Genomic DNA, 22,064 nt, shown 5'->3' on the forward strand with positions numbered 1-22,064 from the left:
CAAACTTTAGAGTTGGCACTATGCATTGGGTCACCAAACCCAGATTCGACAGTCAAACTGCCAGATGGTGAAGCGTGATTCATCACTCCAGAGAACACGTTTCCACTGCTCCAGAGTCCAATGGCGGCGAGTTTTACACCACTCCAGCCGACGCTTGGCATTGCGCATGGTGATCTTAGGCTTTTGTGCGGCTGCTCGGCCATGGAAACCCATTTCATGAAGCTCGAACGAACAGTTCTTGTGCTGACGTTGCTTTCACAATAACAGCACTTACAGTTGCAGGGCAGAAATGTTACGAACTGACATGTTGGAAAGGTGGCATCCAATGACGGTGCCACATTGAAAGTCACTGAGCTCTTCAGTAAGGCCATTCTACAGCCAATGTTTATCTATGGAGATTTCATTGCTGTGTGCTTGATTTTATACACCGGTCAGCAACGGGTGTGGCTGAAATAGCGAATCCACTAATTTGAAGGGGTGTCCACATACTTTTGTATATATAGTGTACATTCATTATAGATAGCTTTTTATTGAGAATTAATGTGAAATGTAATATAAAATATCTGATTTGGTCCATGGGGTGAAATAAATATTTCCACCCCCAACAGAATCACCACAAACACACCATATAAACTAAAGGTCTCATTACTTTCCAGGTCTCCTCTCTGCTCTCTCTGTCCCCCTCTCTCCCTCCTGAGCGATGGCTCATTGATCTGAAATGTCTTGCCCACGGCACACCTTGTTCCTTCGCCTCTTGCTGCCTGGTGTCCAGGAGAGCTGATTAACACATTCTCCAAAGGCTCTTCCCTGGAACACACAGATGTGGAATTGCTGTGGAACGCAACTTTGTATTCCCCATCGCACCAGGTGACGAGGATGTGCCTGTGGTGGTGTCACACTGCCCTGAGCGTTATTCACTACATAACAGATAGATAGATAGATAGATAGATAGATAGATAGATAGATAGAGAGAGAGAGAGAGAGAGAGAGAGAGAGAGAGAGAGAGAGAGAGAGAGAGAGAGAGAGAGAGAGAGAGAGAGAGAGAGAGAGAGAGAGAGAGAGAGAGAGAGATACTGGGGAAGCCAGGTAGAGAACAGCTGCGAGGGCAGAGCAACCTCACATTGTCCCCACAGACTGCCTGCTACCTCTTTGTTCTTCACTGCTGCAAATGTGGGCAACACATAACACACCATATATACCGCATGTTTGATTCGATTTCATGTTCATTAAGAACACCAGTCTCTGGTGGCTGATTCGCTGCCAACAAGCCTCTAGAATAGATGGTGAGATAGCGATTGAGCCCCAGTATTCTGGAAGACATCCATGATGTACCATGAGCAACCTAGCCTGCTCTGCTGCCATCTGTTCATGTTGGCTCTGTTTGGCTGGGAACGCACCTGTTTACACAACACACTGTATTACTCCTCAGCTAACTGCACCCATGTCAGACATAACACACTCATGAATGGATGCCACAAGACAAACAATGTTGCTGGAATTATTACTGTGTATCGTGTGGTGTAATGCTTCTAAATCTACTGTTTTATGGAAAAAGTACAGATGGACAAATTGGATATCACATAACATATTAATATGTGAATGTCGTAAGACAAACAATGTTTCTGGAATTATTACTGTGCATCTGTATCGCGCCATACATCTGAATCTAGGCATACTATATGGAAAACTAGGGCATCACACAGGGTGGGATGCGATCCCATCCCAGGAAAGATACACTATATATACAAATGTATGTGGACACCCCTTCAAATTAGTGGATTTGGCTATTTCAGCCAAACTCGTTGCTGACAGGTGTATAAAATCGAGCACACAGCCATGCAATCTCCATAGACAAACATTGGCAGTAAAATGGCCTTACTGAAGAGCTCAATTACTTTCAACGTGGCACCGTCATAGGATGCCACCTTTCCAACAAGTCAGTTCTGGAGTGATGAATCACGCTTCACCATTTGGCAGTCCGACGGACAAATCTGGGTTTGGCGGATGCCAGAAGAACACTACCTGCCCCAATGCAGAGTGCCAACTATAAAGTTTGGTGGAGGAGGAATAATGGTCTGGGGCTGTTTTTCATGGTTCGGGCTAGGCCCATTAGTTCCAGTGAAGGGAAATCTAAACGCTACAGCATACAATGATATTCTAGATGATTCTGTGCTTCCAACTTTGTGGCAACAGTTTGGGAAAGGCCCTTTCCTAATTCAGCATGACAATGCCCCCGTGCACAAAGCGAAGTCTATACACAAATAGTTTGTCGAGATCGGTGTGGAAAGACTTGACTGGCCTGCACAGAGCCCTGACCTGAACCCCATCGAACACCTTTGGGATGAATCGGAACGCCGACAGCGAGCCAGGCCTAATTGCCCAACATCAGTGCCCGACCTCACTAATGTTCTTGTGGCTGAATGGAAGCAAGTCCCCGCAGTAATGTTCCAACATCTAGTGGAAAGCCTTCCCAGAAGAGTGGAGGCTGTTATAGCAGCAAAGGGGGGACCAACTCCATATTAATGCCCATGATTTTGGAATGAGATGTTCGACAAGCAGGTGTCCACATACTTTTGGTAATGTAGTGCATGTAGAAGTCAAATTGTGTAGACAAACTGGATATAATGCAACCCCACTGAGCTCCAAACTAACAAAGCTTGCTGACTGACTACCTTTTCCATTTCTTGCATCTCTTAAAATGTGTTCCTAAAAAAAGACTTGCACACCTGGCAAGTTGCAAATGAACTGCCCTGGCCCGTGTTTTGCTGTTACGCAAAGCTGTCAAAAAACAGAGGCAAGAGAAGCCATCCTTTTAGCATCTAGAGAAGAAAATAATCTCCACTGTCAAAGGCATCACTATGACGATTAGCATTATAAAGCATTATAAGCTCCGTGACATAGATGACAAATAAAGACTAGTTTGTGATGAATATCGTATGGCCCTTCAGGAAGGAGGAAGGAATACTTCCATATAGTCAGAAACTCACACACACACACTAGTCTGTTATGTTCTGCCATTTGTACTATACAGCGTCTGATTCAGAACCCATAAAACCTGTGGCCTTGAAGATCGGCGAAACAATGTACTAATTCATGAGAACCAGGGGGAAGTTACTGCCATTAAACTTTTATGGTGTTATTCCATCATAACAAATACCAACTACCAAATAAAGTCTGATAGGAACCTAAAAATAAACAACCACTGCCCAGACAGTCTTTCTTTAGCCTGTATGCGTGCTAAGTCATTGTGTTCAACAAAGTGGTAGTATATTTTATATTCTACTTTTCTCTTGTAGGACTAAATGCACTGTTCCACTGTTCCAGTGTCATAGCATATCATGGCGAAAGTGTTTCTAAATTTATAATACTGAAATACTAAATTTCACAGCCTTTAATCTTTTTCCTTAGTCTATATTAATAATCACTGTGAGCAAAGTCATTTCCTCAGCTTTAACAGAGCTGGTTTTATGTAATGCACTTTTTAAATGTAATCCACTGGAGCTGGTTTTATGTAAAGACATTAACTGTACTTTCCTACAGACCCAACATTACTAGCCTGTCCACTTAAAACTCTTCACACAGAATAAATATTTAATATAAGAAGCTCACATGTAGCTGTGTACATTAAAACATTGTATTTTAAGCCTTCTTATCTGTCGATGTGCCCTTGAGCAAGGCACCTAAAGGGGAACTGCACCCGCTGATTTGGCCTAGTTATTTGGCTTGCTCCTCAAGAAAAGGTGGCGGCCATGACAGAAGCCAAACGTGAGTTGGCTTGGGGGTGTGGTTTGATGTGGGTGTTTCTTGGGTGTGTCCTTGCCACCACCAAGACACACCCATTCTGTCAAGACCTTGCGCTCAGCTTCTATTTCTTCTTTGGTATAATGGTGTTCGCAACAATTATATGTGCATTGCGCCACCTACTGTACAGGTGGATAATAATGATCCCAAAACTGTAAAAATAATGCAGGGTAAAAAGGACCGTAGTCCTTGCAGTGCTTCTGCCGTTAAGTCTTGGAGGCCCAAAAACTTCTCGGCTGCAGATATAATGATGTCCAGCTTCTTGGACTTCTTGGACACTTGTGCAGTACAGTTAATAACTGTGGCTATAAATGCTACAAAATCTACCTTCTTCACAATAAGTGTATCAAGATCACCTGATTGACGTATAACATTTGCAACTGGTTGAGGTGCATCCACCGCCATATCTTCTTCAGAAATGTGGCCTCTTGCACCTTCAACTCTTTTCACCGCCTCCACATAGGAGATTTGCTATACAGCCCTGATCCTTGACACCTCAACCTCTTTCACCCTAACAGGGCACTCAGGGAATTCGGAAATATGATCCTCACCACAGTTGCAACATTTTACATTTACAGACTCTTCAATAACATATTCCTTCTGTCTGCAAACACTTGACACATGGCCAAACTTTTTACACTTCTTGCATTGCGTCGGGTTTTGCACGAATGCTCTTACGGCATATCTTATACAGTGGAGAGAACAAGTAATTGATACACTGCCGATTTTTGCAGGTTTTCCTACTTACAAAGCATGTAGAGGTCTGTAATTTTTATCATAGGTACACTTCAATTGTGAGAGACGGAATCTAAAACAAAAATCCAGAAAATTACATTGTATGATTTTTAAGTAATTAATTTGCATTTTATTGCATGACATAAGTATTTGATCACCTACCAACCAGTAAGAATTCCGGCTCTCACAGACCTGTTAGTTTTTCTTTAAGAAGCCCTCCTGTTCTCCACTCATTACCTGTATTAACTGCACCTGTTTGAACTCGTTACCTGTATAAAAGACACCTGTCCACACACTCAATCAAACAGACTCCAACCTCTCCACAATGGCCAAGACCAGAGAGCTGTGTAAGGACATCAGGGATAAAATAGTAGACCTGCACAAGCCTGGGATGGGCTACAGGACAATAGGCAAGTAGCTTGGTGAGAAGGCAACAACTGCAATTATTAGAAAATGGAAGAAGTTCAAGATGACGGTCAATCACCCTCGGTCTGGGGCTCCATGCAAGATCTCACCTCGTGGGGCATCAATGATCATGAGGAAGGTGAGGGATCAGCCCAGAACTACACGGCAGGACCTGGTCAATGACCTGAAGAGAGCTGGGACCACAGTCTCAAAGAAAACCATTAGTAACACACTACGCCGTCATGGATTAAAATCCTGCAGCGCACGCAAGGTCCAGTGTCCAGGCCCGTCTGAAGTTGTCCAATGACCATCTGGATGATCCAGAGGAGGAATGGGAGAAGGTCATGTGGTCTGATGAGACAAAAATAGAGCTTTTTGGTCTAAACTCCACTCGCCGTGTTTGGAGGAAGAAGAAGGATGAGTACAACCCCAAGAACACCATCCCGACCGTGAAGCATGGAGGTGGAAACATCATTCTTTGGGGATGCTTTTCTGCAAAGGGGACAGGACGACTGCACCGTATTGAGGGGAGGATGGATGGGGCCATGTATTGCGAGATCTTGGCCAACAACCTCCTTCCCTCAGTAAGAGCATTGAAGATGGGTCGTGGCTGGGTCTTCCAGCATGACAACGACCCCGAAACACACAGCCAGGGCAACTAAGGAGTGGCTCCGTAAGAAGCATCTCAAGGTCCTGGAGTGGCCTAGCCAGTCTCCAGATCTGAACCCAATAGAAAATCTTTGGAGGGAGCTGAAAGTCCGTATTGCCCAGCGACAGCCCCGAAACCTGAAGGATCTGGAGAAGGTCTGTATGGAGGAGTGGGCCAAAATCCCTGCTGCAGTGTGTGCAAACCTGGTCAAGACCTACAGGAAACGTATGATCTCTGTAATTGCAAACAAAGGTTTCTGTACCAAATATTAAGTTCTGCTTTTCTGATGTATCAAATACTTATGTCATGCAATAAAATGCAAATTAATTACTTAAAAATCATACAATGTAATTTTCTGGATTTTTGTTTTAGATTCCGTCTCTCACAGTTGAAGTGTACCTATGATAAAAAATTACAGACCTCTACATGCTTTGTAAGTGGGAAAACCTGCAAAATCGGCAGTGTATCAAATACTAGTTCTCCCCACTGTATATCCCTTGCCCTCAGCTGTTTCCACCCACTCAATCACAACAAACAAACCTCCTGCAGGTTGAGTTTAATAACTACAGGCAGATGTATGGTGAGATGCCGGGGGAAGATTTGAATAGGTCAGTAGCCTGCAGAGTAATATGAGAGGAATGCAATTGCTGAATTTATGTAGATATTATTAACTAAGTGTTTTGATGCAAATGTAGTAACAGGTCCATCTAGAATAAACATCCCTTTACATTATACCATAGAAGCAGTGTTCTGCTAATATAACAATGTGCACCTTTCCCCTTTCATTGTTATTCCCAGCCTGATACAGATACTGTCTGGTGGTAATGGGGCTACCTTGGTAAACATGTCAGAGTGGTCATACCTTCCTGTGTGGTGTCCCGTATACAACAGGAGTTCCGTGATCCTGGTGCAGAATACACAGGGTTTCTCCCTCCCCATATTGACTGCTACCATTCCATTCAATAATAAAAAAGTTGTGTCTAGTAAACTTTGAATGCTGAGTGCCAGGTCTCTCTCCATTTAGAGACATCATTATCAAGCCTGTCTGTCAGTCTGAACTTCATCACATCATCTTGCAAGTCTCCATGTGCTGGCTCCATTCATGTTTCTGTGAACACATACACACAGTCACTGTTGTATTACCAATGGCAGTTAGGATAGGTAATATCTGACACAAAAACAGTTACTATGTTGAAGATTGAAGAGGTCAGATAAAACCTACCCAATTATGGTCTCCCCATCAAATGACCAAGGCTGGCGTCTGGCAAAAGCATCTACAGTCCTCTCCACCTGTAGAAACGAGTTCATCAGTGACACATGGAATGAAAAGGGTGTTGCAAATACTGGACATTTCTGCTGTACTGTGTTATTTGTAATCCCCTTCAGTCCCACATTGTGGATGTGTTGAGTGCCAGGTCTCTCTCCATTCAGCGACGTCAGTATCAAGTCTGTCGGTCAGCACTCCATCACATCATCTTGCAAGTCTCCAGGTGCTGGCTCCATAGATACATCTGTGAACACATACACAGTCACTGTTCTATTACCAATTGCAGTTAGGATAGGTGATATCTGACAAACAAACATATACTATGTTGAAGTTTGAACAGGTTAGAGTAAACCTACCTAATTCTAGTGTCCCCATTGACGACCATTGGTGAGCAGGCAAGAGGTGAGGCTGGAGGTAAGGTCTTTGCCAGCGCCCCATTAATGGGCATGGCAGCAATGATCAGCTCCTGGTCCCCTCATCAAAGATACTGGTCTGTCAAAACACACAGACCACTGATTACATTATCAATGGTGGTTATGACTAGCATTGTGGAACCAACCTGATCGCTGCATTCACCTTTCTATTTCACTTCAGATCTCATGATATGTGGTTCCACCAGGCTAGGTTATGAAGATGAATTGGGACAAAACTCGAAACTGTTTTGACCTTTGACCAAATGTCACCAACCTGATTCAAGTGTCCTCCCTGTCCATTTATAGGAATGGTCACAGTGAAGGCATGTCTGCGTGATGCTGAGGGTCCCCTTGCTGGTCTTCTCTATGTTGCATGTTCGGTTGCAAACTGGACATCTCTTGAACAACTGCAGCAGGCAATCCTCATAAACAATGTGCTTCCTCATCTTATGAGGTGGTGTTGACCGGAAAGGCCTGTGACAGGGTAATACAATAAACAGCCAATTGGTAAATATAAATTTTTATAAAGAAAGGACAAAGCTTTTTGATAATGCACTTCACAACCATAAACACTCTACTACTGAATCTGCATGGCTGGGTAATTAATCTACTAGTTTATCAAACCGGGTATTTTTTAATACACCTTTTCACTTAACACACATTACAGTTGTTGATGAAGTCATCAGGGCAGTAACTAGGGTCAAGCTAATTCTAGGTCGACACTAGTTACCACAGCCACAAAGTCATACAGGCCGCCTATTTCTACAGTTTATCTTCTTAAAATGTGATTTTAAACCAAGGGGTTGGAACCGGTTCAGGGAACAGAACAGAAAACCGGAAAATAATTAAATTATTTGAGGAACAGAACCCGAACCAAAAACGAATGTGATCTATACTGTTCCGGGCACAGAACAATTATTTTAAAAGCATGGGAACTGGTTAATAACTTTATTTTAAGTTCCGGCCATTTTTTTCCAGTCCCTCAAAAATCGCAACAAGCGCCTATGCAAAGCCCTCACTCTGTCACTCAGGAACGTATTCCAGCATCTGCCTGGAAATCTTTGCCAGTGGGTGTGCATGTGTGTAGGCTACCTGCCCTCCCCTCTGAAGCCTACTGATGACACTACAAGTGTAATTTAAAAATTAGGGAGAGATGTTTAATTAGAGAATAATATATTTACTTTTTCAATGCTAGTTAAGGATACTATAGTTATCACGTTTCACATTGGATATATTAACTACAGAAAGGTAAGACATGTTTTTAATTCTAGTGCTGCTCTGCACACAAAAGCTTATTAGCTAAGTAGCTAGCTAGCTAGCTAACATTAGCTCAGGTCCAACGTTAAACCAACTCGGAAGTTCAAAGACATTCAAAGTTCCTCCATAGAAGTCGCTCCTCTGTAGGCATAATTCTGTGGGCCTATTTCAGAAAATGCATGTCATAACAAGATGCCCAGCGCTTCAAGGCAAGCTTCCTCCATTCTCTCTTTCAGATGCATCTCACACCCTACACACCGTGACTGGAAGCACAGTGTGTGTGTTTGTCTTCCATAATGATTAAACCATGCTGTTATGGCAAAATACAATTTGCTCTTAACAACTTTCCTATACAGATTAAATTGCTTACTTGCCCCACAGCAAGCTGCTCTATCCGCACTGATTGGTGAAGTAATTAAATGTTGAGCTAAATGTTAAAAAATGTATATTTCAGAGGGTTAAAAAGGAACAGAAAGTAACAGTGTAAACCGGTAAATGTTTTTTGGTTTGAACCAGTTCAGAACTTTTATTTTCCTGGTCGAAACAGTGGAACGAAATGAAAAAAAGACTGGTTCTGTTCAACTGCTAACCTTATGTCGCACCCTAAATTAAAATTCTCAGGAACTTTTACTATATAGCCAATTTTGACTTGTGGCTGTGGTACCTAGTGGAAACCCTAATTCGATGCTTTACAGATGTAGACTGAATGTAGCTCCAGATTGGATTAGATTCAGGCCTGTGCTCCTAGTTTACTGTATTAGTCAGACTCAGAAGTCAGTTAACTACCACCATAGCTGCAGCTGTTATTTAGTTTTGCCCTAGACAATACAGAAAACAATACAGACAATACAGAAAACTAACCTGCAAATCTGACTTGTAGGCTAATGTTAGCTAGCCTTTAGCTATGATAATGTTACATGACCAGCAGTATCTAGACAATGCACATTAAACTTGTACGAGCTACAATCTAAGTTGTAATGAGGTAGCTATTATCTAGCTAGCTATGCTAACGTTAGCTAACCTGCTTCGCTTCATTAAAAAAGTAGCTAGCTATCTAACCAGCAATAACATTATCTAACGCTGTTAGCTAAGTTATACCAGAGAGGTCGTTATATTCCAGTATCTCTGGTTATACTCACCACAACCGGTCATTGCACACCAAGCTAGCGTTACTGGTGCAGACTTGGGGACCGACAAAATCCAACCACCTAGCTATTCAGCATATTAGGGTCCTTCGGCAGGGCATGCGAACAATAGAACTTTGGCTGTGGAGGCTTTTCAGTCTGCCGTCCTTTGAATGTGTTGGTGGTGATGAAACAACTGATTTTCACATGGAGCTTGGCAAAAGGGGGCATGATTTGTTGACATAATTGTAATCCAAACTCAACCTTCATTTACTCGTTGTGACGCACTGAGGTTCCAAACTTCGTCTTAGATGAGACTGACTTTATTACCAAAATTATCCTATTTACACTTTGTAGTAAATTCTGACACTAGAATAAATGTTTCTGACTCATATCGAGGCCGTTTTCAAAGGGATTAGTTGCTTTTTAGGGGCAGTCGCTCTTTAACCCTAATTTTCTAAAACGAGTCCTATATCGACATAACCTGAAAGGCCGCTCCGCAAGGAAGAAGCCACTGCTCCAAAACCGCCATAAAAAAAAGCCAGACTATTTGGCCATAATGACCATCGCTATGTTTGGAGGAAAAAGGGGGATGCTTGCAAGCTGAAGAACACCATCCCAACCGTGAAGCACGGGGGTGGCAGCATCATGCAGTGGGGGTGCTTTGCTGCAGGAGGGACTGGTGCATTTCACAAAATATATGGCATCATGAGGAAGGAAATGTATGTGGATATATTGAAGCAACATATCAAGACATCAGTCAGGAAGTTAAAACTTGGTCACAAATGGGTCTTCCAAATGGACAATGACCCCAAGCACACTTCCAAAGTTGTGGCAAAATGGCTTAAGGACAACAAAGTCAAGGTATTGGAGTGGCCATCACAAAGCCCTGACCTCAATCCTATAGAAAATGTGTGGGCAGAATTGAAAAAGTGTGTGCGAGCAAGGAGGCCTACAATCCTGACTCAGTTACACCCAGGGGCGGTGTGTTCAATAGGGCGATATGGGCGATGCACTGCCAAACGGGAAAAGGAAGGGATTTTTTTTCTAATCAATTATATCACGGCAACAGTAGTTATCAGTGTTGTAATCTAGACGTCTGATCTGCCACAGTGCCACTAAATGTCCAATCAGGCTAAAGTCGTGCTTCAAATGCCCCCTTTGGGGCGATTTCAGTCAGGTTGAAAATCGCCCAGAAGTCTCTCATAGCCTCTAATGTAAAATCATTTTTTTAAAATATCAGAGCTTTCAATACAATCTCTATGGGTTTCTGAGGGCTTGCACTTACGCGTTCATCATCGTAACCAGGGGCGGTGTGTTCAATAGGGCGATATGGGCGACGCTACTGCCAAACGGGGAAAAGGAAGGGATTTTTTTTCTAATCGAATTATATCACGGCAACAGTAGTTATCAGTGTTGTAATCTAGACGTCTGATCTGCCACAGTGCCACTAAATGTCCAATCAGGCTAAAGTCGTGCTTCAAATGGCCCCCCTTTTGGGCGATTTCAGTCAGGTTGAAAATCGCCCAGAAGTCTCTCATAGCCTCTAATGTAAAATCAATTTTTTCAAATATCAGAGCTTTCAATACAATCTCTATGGGTTTCTGAGGGCTTGCACTTACGCTTTCGTCATACGTAACGTAACCATGAACGTAACTCAAAAAAAGAGCGGGTAGCCTCATCAATCAATTCACTACTACTGTGAAAATGGCTATAGCGTTCAGTGCAACTCGATTGTCTCTTTGAAATAAGTTACTTTTTTGGCGAACAAATGAAGATAAATTGGCAACGAAACAATTAGGACCTCCCAGACCAAATTTAATAATTCAACAGGTTTCTACTAAAGGGGGGGAAGTCCTACACCCGAGGATTTTCCAAAAATTGGTACGAACGAAAAACCTGGCTAGCAGGCTGCGATGTAGCTAATGCAGTCTTCTGCTACCCCCTGCTTACTCTTTCACCCTGAAGGCGGCACGGCAGACAGCACCGCTTGGACAGCGACTGGTGTGTAACGGACATGCACCATCTTTCAGGAAAGATTAAGAAACATGAGCTGTCAAAGACCCACATGGATAGCTGTTTGAGATTGTCTGCTTTGGGGAGAGTGAACATTCCCACTCAACTGGATGAGGGATACAGGCTAGCTGTCCGCCGCCACAACGATGAGGTTAGTGTTGATAATCACAAGTTTACTGGAGAACTGAAACTGACAAGGCTGACAAGATAGGACCCTTTTGTCCATTGTTATTGGATAGAACAGAACTTATAACCAGCTCCTGACCTAAATAGATCTTAGCACAACATTTTACTCAACATATCATATTCCTATATTCACTATAACAAATATATTTACTACGACATTAGCAAGAACCGCCACATCCTCAGCCGGCTAATCCAGTGTGTGAAGTTTTGCGGAGTGTTTGAGTTAGCTTTGCGAGGCAAAGATGAAACTGAGGGCTCCACCAACCCTGGTAAGCCAACACTTTTGAGATCAGTCAATAAATGCTTCTGGTATTGACTTATATGCTGCCCCTGTCTTCATGTTGTTGCTGGACATATCTTTTTTAAAATGTGTGTAGGTCACCTAAATCATCAGAAAAATTGCCCCCCCTGAGAATTTTTTCAGGAGCCGCCACTGGTTACACCACTCTGTCAGGAGGAATGGGCCAAAATTCACCCAACTTATTGTGGGAAGCTTGTGGAAGGCTACCCGGAACGTTTGACCCAAGTTAAACAATTTAAAGGAAATGCTACCAAATACTAATTGAGTGTATGTAAACTTCTGACCCACTGGGAATGTGATGAAAGAAATAAAAGCTGAAATAAATCATTCTCCCTACTATTATTCTGACATTTCACATTATTAAAATAAAGTGGTGATCCTAACTGACCTAAGGCAGGGAATCTTTACTAGGATTAAATGTCAGGAATTGTGAAAAACTGAGTTTAAATGCATTTGGCTAAGGTGTATGTAAACTTCCGGCTTCAACTGTACATGTGGGTAGAGTTAAAGTGACTATGCATAGATAATAAACAGAGTAGCAGCAGCGTAAGAAAGGGGTTGGGGTGGGGTGAGGTGGGGGGAACAATGCAAATAGTCTGGATAGCCATGATTAGCTGTTCAGGAGTCTTATGGCTTGGGGGTAGAAGCTGTTAAGAAGCCTTTTGGACCTAGATTTGGCGCTACGGTACTGCTTGCCGTGCGGTAGCAGAGAGAACAGTCTATGACTAGGGTGGCTGGAGTCTTTGACAATTTTTAGGGCCTTCATCTGACACCGCCTGGATGGCAGGAAGCTTGGCCCCAGTGATATACTTTTGTGGTGGTAAATAGATAGCTACGAAAAATATAGATGAAAACTCTCTTGGTAAAAAGTGTGGTCTACAGCTTATCATGAGATACTCTACCTAAGGCGAGCAAAACCTAGAGACTTCCTTAGTATTAGATTTCGTGCACCAGCTGTTGTTTACAAATATACACAGACCGCCACCCCTTGTCTTACCGGAGTCAGCCGTTGTATCCTGCCGATGTAGCGTATATCCCGCCAGCTGTATGTTATCCAAATCGTCATTCAGCCACAACATATTACCGTTTTTAATGTCCCGTTGGTAGGATATCCTTGATCTTAGGTCATCCATTTTGTTTGGTAGAGCATGGCGTTTGCAACGGCAGGGTTGTGGGTTCGATTCCCACGGGGGGCCAGTATGAAAAAACTAATGTATGCACTCACTAACTGTAAGTCGCTCTGGATAAGAGCGTCTGCTAAATGACTAAAATTAAATGTAATAGGACTGATGGAAGAGGCAGATTACTCGCTCACCATCGGATCCCCAACCTACGTCCACGATATCTCTGTCTCTTTCTCATGCGAATGTATTTGGGGAGTTTCTCCCATTCTTCTCTGCAGATCCTCTAAAGCTCTGTCAGGTTGGATGGGGAGCGTCGCTGCACAGCTATTTTCAAGTCTCTCCAGAGATGTTCGATCGGGTTCAAGTCTGGGCTTTGGCTGGGCCACTCAAGGACATTCAGAGACTTGTCCCGAAGCCACTTCTGAGTTGTCTTGGGTGTGTGCTTAGGGTCGTTGTCCTGTTGGAAGGTGAACCGTTGCCCCAGTCTGAGGTCCTGAGCGTTCTGGAGCAGGTTTTCATCAAGGATCTCTCTGTACTTTGCTCCGTTCATCTTTCCCTTGATCCTGACTAGTCTCCCAGTCCCTGCCGCTGAAAAAGATCCCCACAGTATGATGCTGCCACCACCACGCTTCACCGTAGGGATGGTGCCAGGTTTCAGGCCAAAGAGTTCAATCTTGGTTTAATCAGACCAGAGAATCTTGTTTTGTGCTGTCAGGTACCTTTTCCACCATAATTTGCAAATAACTTCATTAAAAATCCTACAATGTGATTTTCTGGATTTTTTTCCCTCAATTTGTCTGTCATAGTTGATGTGTACCTATGATGAAAATTACAGGCCTCTCTCATCTTTTTAAGTGGGAGAACTTGCACAATTGGTGGCTGACTAAATACTTTTTTCCCCCACTGTATACAGGGCCGTCTGAAGTTTGCCAGTGAACATCTGAATGATTCAGAGGAGAACTGGGTGAAAGTGTTGTGGTCAGATGAGACCAAAATCGAGCTCTTTGGCATCAACTCAACTCGCCGTGTTTGGAGGAGGAGGAATGCTGCCTATGACCCTAAAACACCATCAAATCTTACATTTACATTTACATTTTCATCATTTAGCAGACGCTCTTATCCAGAGCGACTTACAAATTGGATACAGAGGTTTGTTCTAACATGTAGCCTGTGAGAATGTAAACATTAAATCTTGGGTGAGAACCTCCTTCCCTCAGCCAGGGCATTGAAAATGGGTCATGGATGGGTATTCCAGCATGACAATGATCCAAAACACACGGCCAAGGCAACAAAGGAGTGGCTCAAGAAGAAGCACATTAAGGTCCTGGAGTGGCCTAGACAGTCTCCAGACCTTAATCCCATAGAAAATCTGTGGAGGGAGCTGAAGGTTCGAGTTGCCAAACATCAGCCTCGAAACCTTAATGACTTGGAGAAGATCTGTAAAGAGGAGTGGAACAAAATCCCTCCTGAGATGTGTGCAAACCTGGTGGCCAGCTACAAGAAACGTCTGACCTCTGTGATTGCCAACAAGGGTTTTGCCACCAAGTACTAAGTCATGTTTTGTAGAGGGGTCAAATACTTATTTCCCTCATTAAAATGCAAATCAATTTATAACATTTTTGACATGCGTTTTTCTGTATTTTTTGTTGTCTCTCACTGTTCAAATAAACCTAGCATTAAAATTATAGACTGATCATGTCTTTGTCAGTGGGCAAATGTACAAAATCAGCAGGGGATCAAAATACCTTTTTCCCTCACTGTATAGGCAGGTGTGTGGCTTTCCAAATCATGTCAAAAAAATTGAATTTACCACAGGTGGACTCCAATCAAGTTGTAGAAACATCTCAAGGATGATCAATGGAAACATGATGTACCTGAGCTCTTTTTCAAGTGTCATAGTAAAGGGTCTGAAAACGTATGTAAATTAGGTATTTCTCTATTCTAAAAACCTGTTTTCGCTTTGTCATTATGGAGTATTGTGTGTAGATTGATGAGGGAAAAAACGATTTAATCCATTGTAGAATAAGGCTGTAACATAAGAAAATTTGGAAAAAGGAAAGGGATCTGAATACTTTCCAAATGCACTGTATGTGACAATATAAACATATATGTTTTTGGTAATAAATCTGTATACCTTCAGGTTATAAAGTGTTGCCATAACATCCTGTGTACCTATTACCAACACAGTCATGGTATGGGTTCATCGTATATGGTCCTCTTCCAGTTGGACTCATAGACATACACAGTACCTGTACGTCATTGGCTGTCTTATTACGTAACATCACAGTCATGATATATGGTTTCATCCTTTGAGCACCTCCTCATGTCCTAGTATGGCATTGGCTGGGCTCCACAGTCATAGACATACTGCAACATCATTGGCTGGGCTCCACAATGCGACCTTTAGATGAACTCCAGCCACAGCACAGATAGGAAGTAAGAGGTGACACATACCCATTTAACCTGCTGCTGGCAGAGCCTCCACTGACATCGTTAGCCCCATTTAAGAGACTAATTATGAAATCAATAATCTGGAGAGAAGAGGGTGGTTGGTTGTTTTGTAAAAGTGTTATTTTATGTGTGCTAATTAAACCAGGTGTTACTAATGTCTCAGGATGTGTGTTGAAATGGTTTGGTATAATGATGGTATAACTCTGGGAGTATGTGTATCAGTTGGTCCCTATAAAGAGGCCATGGGAAGGCTGGATATTTCTCTGCTATCTTCAATATGGCATTCCACTCACCTTGGTTTACCCCCTCCACCTATCTCAGATTAAAACCACCAGGAGGTTGTAAGAAAGATAATGCACCCTGCCAGAGAATAATGTCTGATGCCATTGATTTAACCAACTGCCCTTTATGAACCCCCATCCCTCCTGCAGATAGACAGATGACGAATAACCCCAGTTCAACCCACCATGATTATTATGGTCTTAATAATATATGAATGGGCTCATAATAAGAATATCTTATAGGTAAGTTTATCTAAAATTTTGGAAAATTAGCATAACATCTGAAGCCATTTGAGGTTTATGCTAGTTATAATAATAAAACATAATAGAACAGTTTGACAACCCTGTTTGTAAGCTTTTAAATGTTATCAAACTCAATTGTTTATCTTTTTCAGTGATGAAGACATGGATGTCTCATGATAGGGTGGGGTATGCAAAAGGGTCAACTTTGAGCACCTCTAACTCCTGAATGTTTTGGCATTCAGGTCCAAAAAGTCACTTTCTGAACACTTCTACCATGGGCAAACATGTATGGAAGGTTTCGTTCAAATCAAAAGGGGTGCCCTCAGAAAGTGATTGAAATCATATGGAACGACCCTATGTTAAAGAAAATGAACATTTAATTTACACCTTTTAGGTCAAATTCAGACTGTAACTATTCCCTTTATCGTACATATTTGATCGTACAGATGACCTGACCTGGGTTATTGCGTTCCTCTTGGTTTATCTCAGTCATCGGCAATCCATTTGTGTGACGAAACCTTTCCGGTTCTCTGACAGAGAGAGCTGACATTCATTTTGTGATCAGCAGGAAATCATTATCAAACCTGTCAATCTGCTGGGATGAAACCCAGCAGGTACCATTAAGAGAGGTATTATAGAGGCTTGCTTTAATAAAGGATCAAATGGATTAGAGATGCAAGACGTTATACAGCATTAAGGTTTATCATAGGCCAGACACCACCATCTTAGTTCTGGATTTACAGAGGAAGTTGTAAAAGTTGAAAGTTAAGTTTGTAGATATTAAGCTACATATATGGGTGTCAGGTAGCCAAGCGGGTTAAGAGCATTGGGCCAGGAACTGAAAGGTGACTGGTTCAAATCACTAAGCCGACTAGGCATTCTGTCAATGTGCCCTTGAGCAAGGCACTTAACCCTAATTGCTCCTGTAAGTTGCCCTGGATAAGGGTGTCTGCTAAATGACAAAAATGTAAATATACAAAATCGCATTGCCAAAGACCCCACTGTAGCCTTCTCTCTCACTTCCATTCTCACCCCTAAGCTAGCTGCACATCCACATCAGATTTTACTTTCCCAGCTAGAACATAACGTTCTGAGAACCATATGTTTCGGAGAGCGTGGTTGTCCTATGATTATTTTGCATACAACCTTCCCACAACTTTCTGGGAATGGTGCAAGATAGTTGCTTGGCTTTGGAACTTTCTCAGCCCATTTAAGGAACTTGACCCCAAAAAAATATATTGGTATTTCATTACTTTAGCAGAATGTTTCCTTAAAGTTAAAACATGGTTTTTATTTTATTAATTTTTTTCACCTTTATTTAACCAGGTAAGCCAGTTGAGAACAGGTTCTCATTTACAACTGCGACCTGGCCAAGATAAAGCAAAGCAGTGCAATAAAAACAACACAGAGTTACATATGGGGTAAAAAACATAAAGTCAAAAATACAACAGAAAATATATATACAGTGTGTGCAAATGTAGCAAGTTATGGAGGTAAGGCAATAAATAGGCTATAGTGCAAAATAATTACAATAGTATTAACACTGGAATGCTAGATGTGCAAGAGATTATGTGCAAATAGAGATACTGGGGTGCAAAAGAGCAAAATAAATAACAATATAGGGATGAGGTAGTTGGGTGGGCTAATTTCAGATGGGCTGTGTACAGGTGCAGTGATCGGTAAGGTGCTCTGACAACTGATGCTTAAAGTTATTGAGGGAGATAAGAGTCTCCAGCTTCAGAGATTTTTGCAATTCGTTCCAGTCATTGGCAGCAGAGAACTGGAAGGAATGGCGGCCAAAGGAGGTGTTGGCTTTGGGAATGACCAGTGAGATATACCTGCTGGAGCGCAGACTACGGGTGGGTGCTGCTATGGTGACCAATGAGCTAAGATAAGGCGGGGATTTGCCTAGCAGTGATTTATAGATGGCCTGGAGCCAGTGGGTTTGACGAGCGAACATGTAGTGAGGACCAGCCAACAAGAGCGTACAGGTCACAGTGGTGGGTAGTGTATGGGGCTTTGGAGACAAAACGGATGGCACTGTGATAGACTACATCCAATTTGCTGAGTAGAGTGTTGGAGGCTATTTTGTAAATGACATCGTCGAAGTCAAGGATCGGTAGGATAGTCAGTTTTACGAGGGCATGTTTGGCAGCATGAGTGAAGGAGGCTTTGTTGCGAAATAGGAAGCCGATTCTAGATTTAACTTTGGATTGGAGATTCTTTATGTGAGTCTGGAAGTTGAGTTTACAGTCTAACCAGACACCTAGGTATTTGTAGTTGTCCACATACTCTAGGTCAGACCCGTCGAGAGTGGTGATTCTAGTCGGGTGGGCGGGTGCCAGCAGCGTTCGATTGAAAAGCATGCATTTAGTTTTACTAGTGTTTAAGAGCAGTTGGAGGCTACTGAAGGATTGTTGTATGGCATTGAAGCTCGTTTGGAGGTTTGTTAACACAGTGTCCAATGAAGGGCCAGATGTATACAAAATGGTGTCGTCTGCGTAGAGGTGGATCTGAGAGTCACCAGCAGCAAGAGCGACATCATTGATATACACGGAGAAAAGTGTCGGCCCAAGAATTGAACCCTGTGGCACCCCCATAGAGACTGCCATAGGTCCAGACAACAGGCCCTCCGATTTGACACACTGAACTCTATCTGAGAAGTAGTTGGTGAACCAGGCGAGGCAGTCATTTGAGAAACCAAGGCTATTTAGTCTGCCAATAAGAATGCGGTGGTTGACAGAGTCGAAAGCCTTGGCCAGGTCGATGAAGACGGCTGCACAGTACTGTCTATTATCAATCGCGGTTATAATATCGTTTAGGACCTTGAGCGTGGCTGAAGTGCACCCATGACCAGCTCGGAAACCGGATTGCATAGCGGAGAAGGTACGGTGGTATTCGAAATGGTCGGTGATCTGTTTGTTAACTTGGCTTTCAAATACTTTCGAAAGGCAGGGCAGGATGGATATAGGTCTGTAGCAGTTTGGATCTAGAGTGTCACTCCCCTTTGAAGAGGGGGATGACCGCGGCAGCTTTCCAATCTCTGGGGATCTCAGACGTTATGAAAGAGAGGTTGAACAGACTAGTAATAGGGGGTTGCGACAATTTGGCGGCTAGTTTTAGAAAGAAAGGGTCCAGATTGTCTAGCCCAGCTGATTTGTAGGGGTCCAGATTTTGCAGCGCTTTCAAAACATCAGCTGTCTGAATTTGTGTGAAGGAGAAGCGGGGGGGCATGGGCAAGTTGCAGCAGAGGGTGCAGAGTTGGTGGCCGGGGGTAGTGGTAGCCAGATGGAAAGCATGGCCAGCTGTAGCAAAATGCTTGTTGAAATTCTCGATTATTGTAGATTTATCGGTGGTGATAGTGTTTCCTAGCCTCAGTGCAGTGGGCAGCTGGGAGGAAGTGCTCTTATTCTCCAGGACTTTACAGTGTCCCAAAACTTTTTGGAGTTAGTGCTACAGGATGCACATTTCTGTTTGAAAAAGTTAGCCTTTGCTTTCCTGACTGCTTGTGTATATTGGTTCCTAACTTCCCTGAAAAGTTGCATATCGCGGGGGCTATTTGATGCTAATGCTGTACGCCACAGGATGTTTTTGTGCTGGTCAAGGGCAGTCAAGTCTGAGGAGAACCAGGGGCTATATCGGTTCTTAGTTCTGTATTTTTGAATGGGGCATGTTTATTTAAGATTGAGAGGAAATTACTTTTAAGGAACAACCAGGCATCCTCTACTGACGGAATGAGATCTATATCCATCCAGGATACCTGTGCCAGGTCAATTAGGAAGGCCTGCTCGCTAAAGTGTTTTAGGGAGCGTTTGACAGTGATGAGGGGTGGTCGTTTGACCGCGGACCCGTTACGGACGCAGGCAATAAGGCAGTGATCGCTGAGATCCTGGTTGAAGACAGCTGAGGTGTATTTAGAGGGTATGTTAGTCAGGATGATATCTATGAGGGTACCCATTTTTACAGATTTAGGGTTGTACCTGGTAGGTTTGTTGATAATTTGCGTGAGGTTGAGGGCATCTAGCTTGGATTGTAGGATGGCTGGGGTATTAAGCATATCCCAATTTAGGTCACCAAGCAGTACAAACTCTGAGGATAAATGGGGGGCAATCAATTCACATATGGTGTCCAGGGCACAGCTGGGGGGCTGAGGGGGGTCTGTTGCAAGCGGCAACAGTGAGAGACTTATTTCTGGAAAGGTGGATTTTAGAAGTAGAAGCTCAAACTGTTTGGGCACAGACCTGGATAGTATGATAGAGCTCTGCAGGCTATCTCTACAGTAGATTGCAACTCCACCCCCCTTTGGCAGTTCTATCTAGACGGAAAATGTTATAGTTGGGGATGGAAATTTCAGAATTTTTGGTGGCCTTCCTGAGCCAGGATTCAGACACTGCTAGAACATCAGGGTTGGCAGAGTGTGCTAACGCAGTGAATAACTCAAACTTAGGAAGTAGACTTCTGATATTTATGTGCAAGAAACCAAGACTTTTGCGATTACAGAAGTCAGCAAATGATAGCGCCTGGGGAGTAGGAGTGATACTGAGGGCTGCAGGGCCTGTGTTAGCCTCTACATCACCAGAGGAACAGAGGAGGACTAGAATAAGGATACGGCTAAAGGCTTTAAGAACTGGTCTTCTAGTGCGTTGGGTACATAGAATAAAGGCGGCAGATTTCCGGGTGTTATAGAAAAGATTCAGGGCATTATGTACAGACAAGGATATGGAAGGATATGAGTAAAGTGGAGGTAAACCTAAGCGTTGGGTAACAATGAAAGAGATAGCATCGCTGGAGGCATCAATTGAGTCGGTCTCCGCGTGTATAGGGGGAGGGACAAAGGAGCTAACTAAGGCAGGTTTAGCTAGGCTGGGGGGTCTACAGTGAAATAGTACAATTAGAAATAACCGAAACAACAATAAACTAACCATGTTTGGGCTGAGGCTAAACATAAACAGGATGTAGTACCGTAAAAAGGAACAGTCCAGCAGACATCAGCTGTATAGCTGAGTTATCATAAGGTCCGGTGGTAAAGCACTAGTGAGTAAGAGGCCACGGCTAGCGTGTGCTAGCGGGCCGGGGCTAGCAGATGGAATCTTCGTGGTTAACGTCGTAACCACATCAGACGATTTCGTCGGCAGACCAGTCGTGTAGGATCGGCGGGGCTCCGTGTCAACACTAGGTGGTCCCGTCCGGTTGACAGAGAGGTAGATAGCCGGGAGATGGGCCTAGCTCAGGATGATTAGCCAGACCACAGCGTCCGTTTTGTTGTAGCTAGCTGGTAGCGATGAATCCGGAGTTAAAGGTCCAGTGATTCAGTGATTCCGGCGGAAAAACTGATATGTTCTGGGTCGATAACGCGCTGTGCAGACTGGCCGAATATCCGGTGATTAATGTCCAGTGATTAAAATTAATCCCGCAGAAAAAAAATCCAATGTTCTGGGTGAAATACCGCTAGCTGTGGCTAATAGCAAGTAGCTAGTTAGCTGGCTAGCTAGTTTCAACTGGAGATTCTAGATAAAGGTAAGTCAATAATAGAATCCGTTCCACATTGAGTGAGGCGGGTTGCAGGAAAGTATATTTTGTAGAAGGATGAAAAGTCTGATAGGGAAATATGTACGAAAAATACAGAAAAATAGGGTATTTACAGGCTATTTACAGACATGCGACAAAATGTAATGGTTACATTACATTTAAATGTTAATATTAATTAATATTAATATTATTAATATTCTAGGAACGTTCTCCAACTGGTTTGACATTGGGAATGTTCTCAAATAGTTCAGAGAACATAAGAAACAACATTATTCTGTGGGA

At 43.1% G+C, this 22,064-nt stretch overlaps 1 long non-coding RNA gene across 1 annotated transcript; it reads right to left on the reverse strand.

Moving 5' to 3' along the window:
- Window positions 1–6,659: 6,659 nt before the first annotated feature.
- Window positions 6,660–9,770, reverse strand: LOC121545291. Its single transcript, XR_005996248.2, has 5 exons — window positions 9,667–9,770; window positions 7,545–7,744; window positions 7,214–7,349; window positions 6,813–7,101; window positions 6,660–6,698 (listed from the first exon to the last, which is right to left on the reverse strand). It is a non-coding gene; the product is annotated as an uncharacterized LOC121545291 (long non-coding RNA).
- Between the last annotated feature and the right edge of the window lie 12,294 nt (window positions 9,771–22,064).

The sequence above is a fragment of the Coregonus clupeaformis genome, chromosome 30, assembly GCF_020615455.1.
Source record: "Coregonus clupeaformis isolate EN_2021a chromosome 30, ASM2061545v1, whole genome shotgun sequence".
NCBI classification, from domain to species: Eukaryota; Metazoa; Chordata; class Actinopteri; order Salmoniformes; family Salmonidae; genus Coregonus; species Coregonus clupeaformis.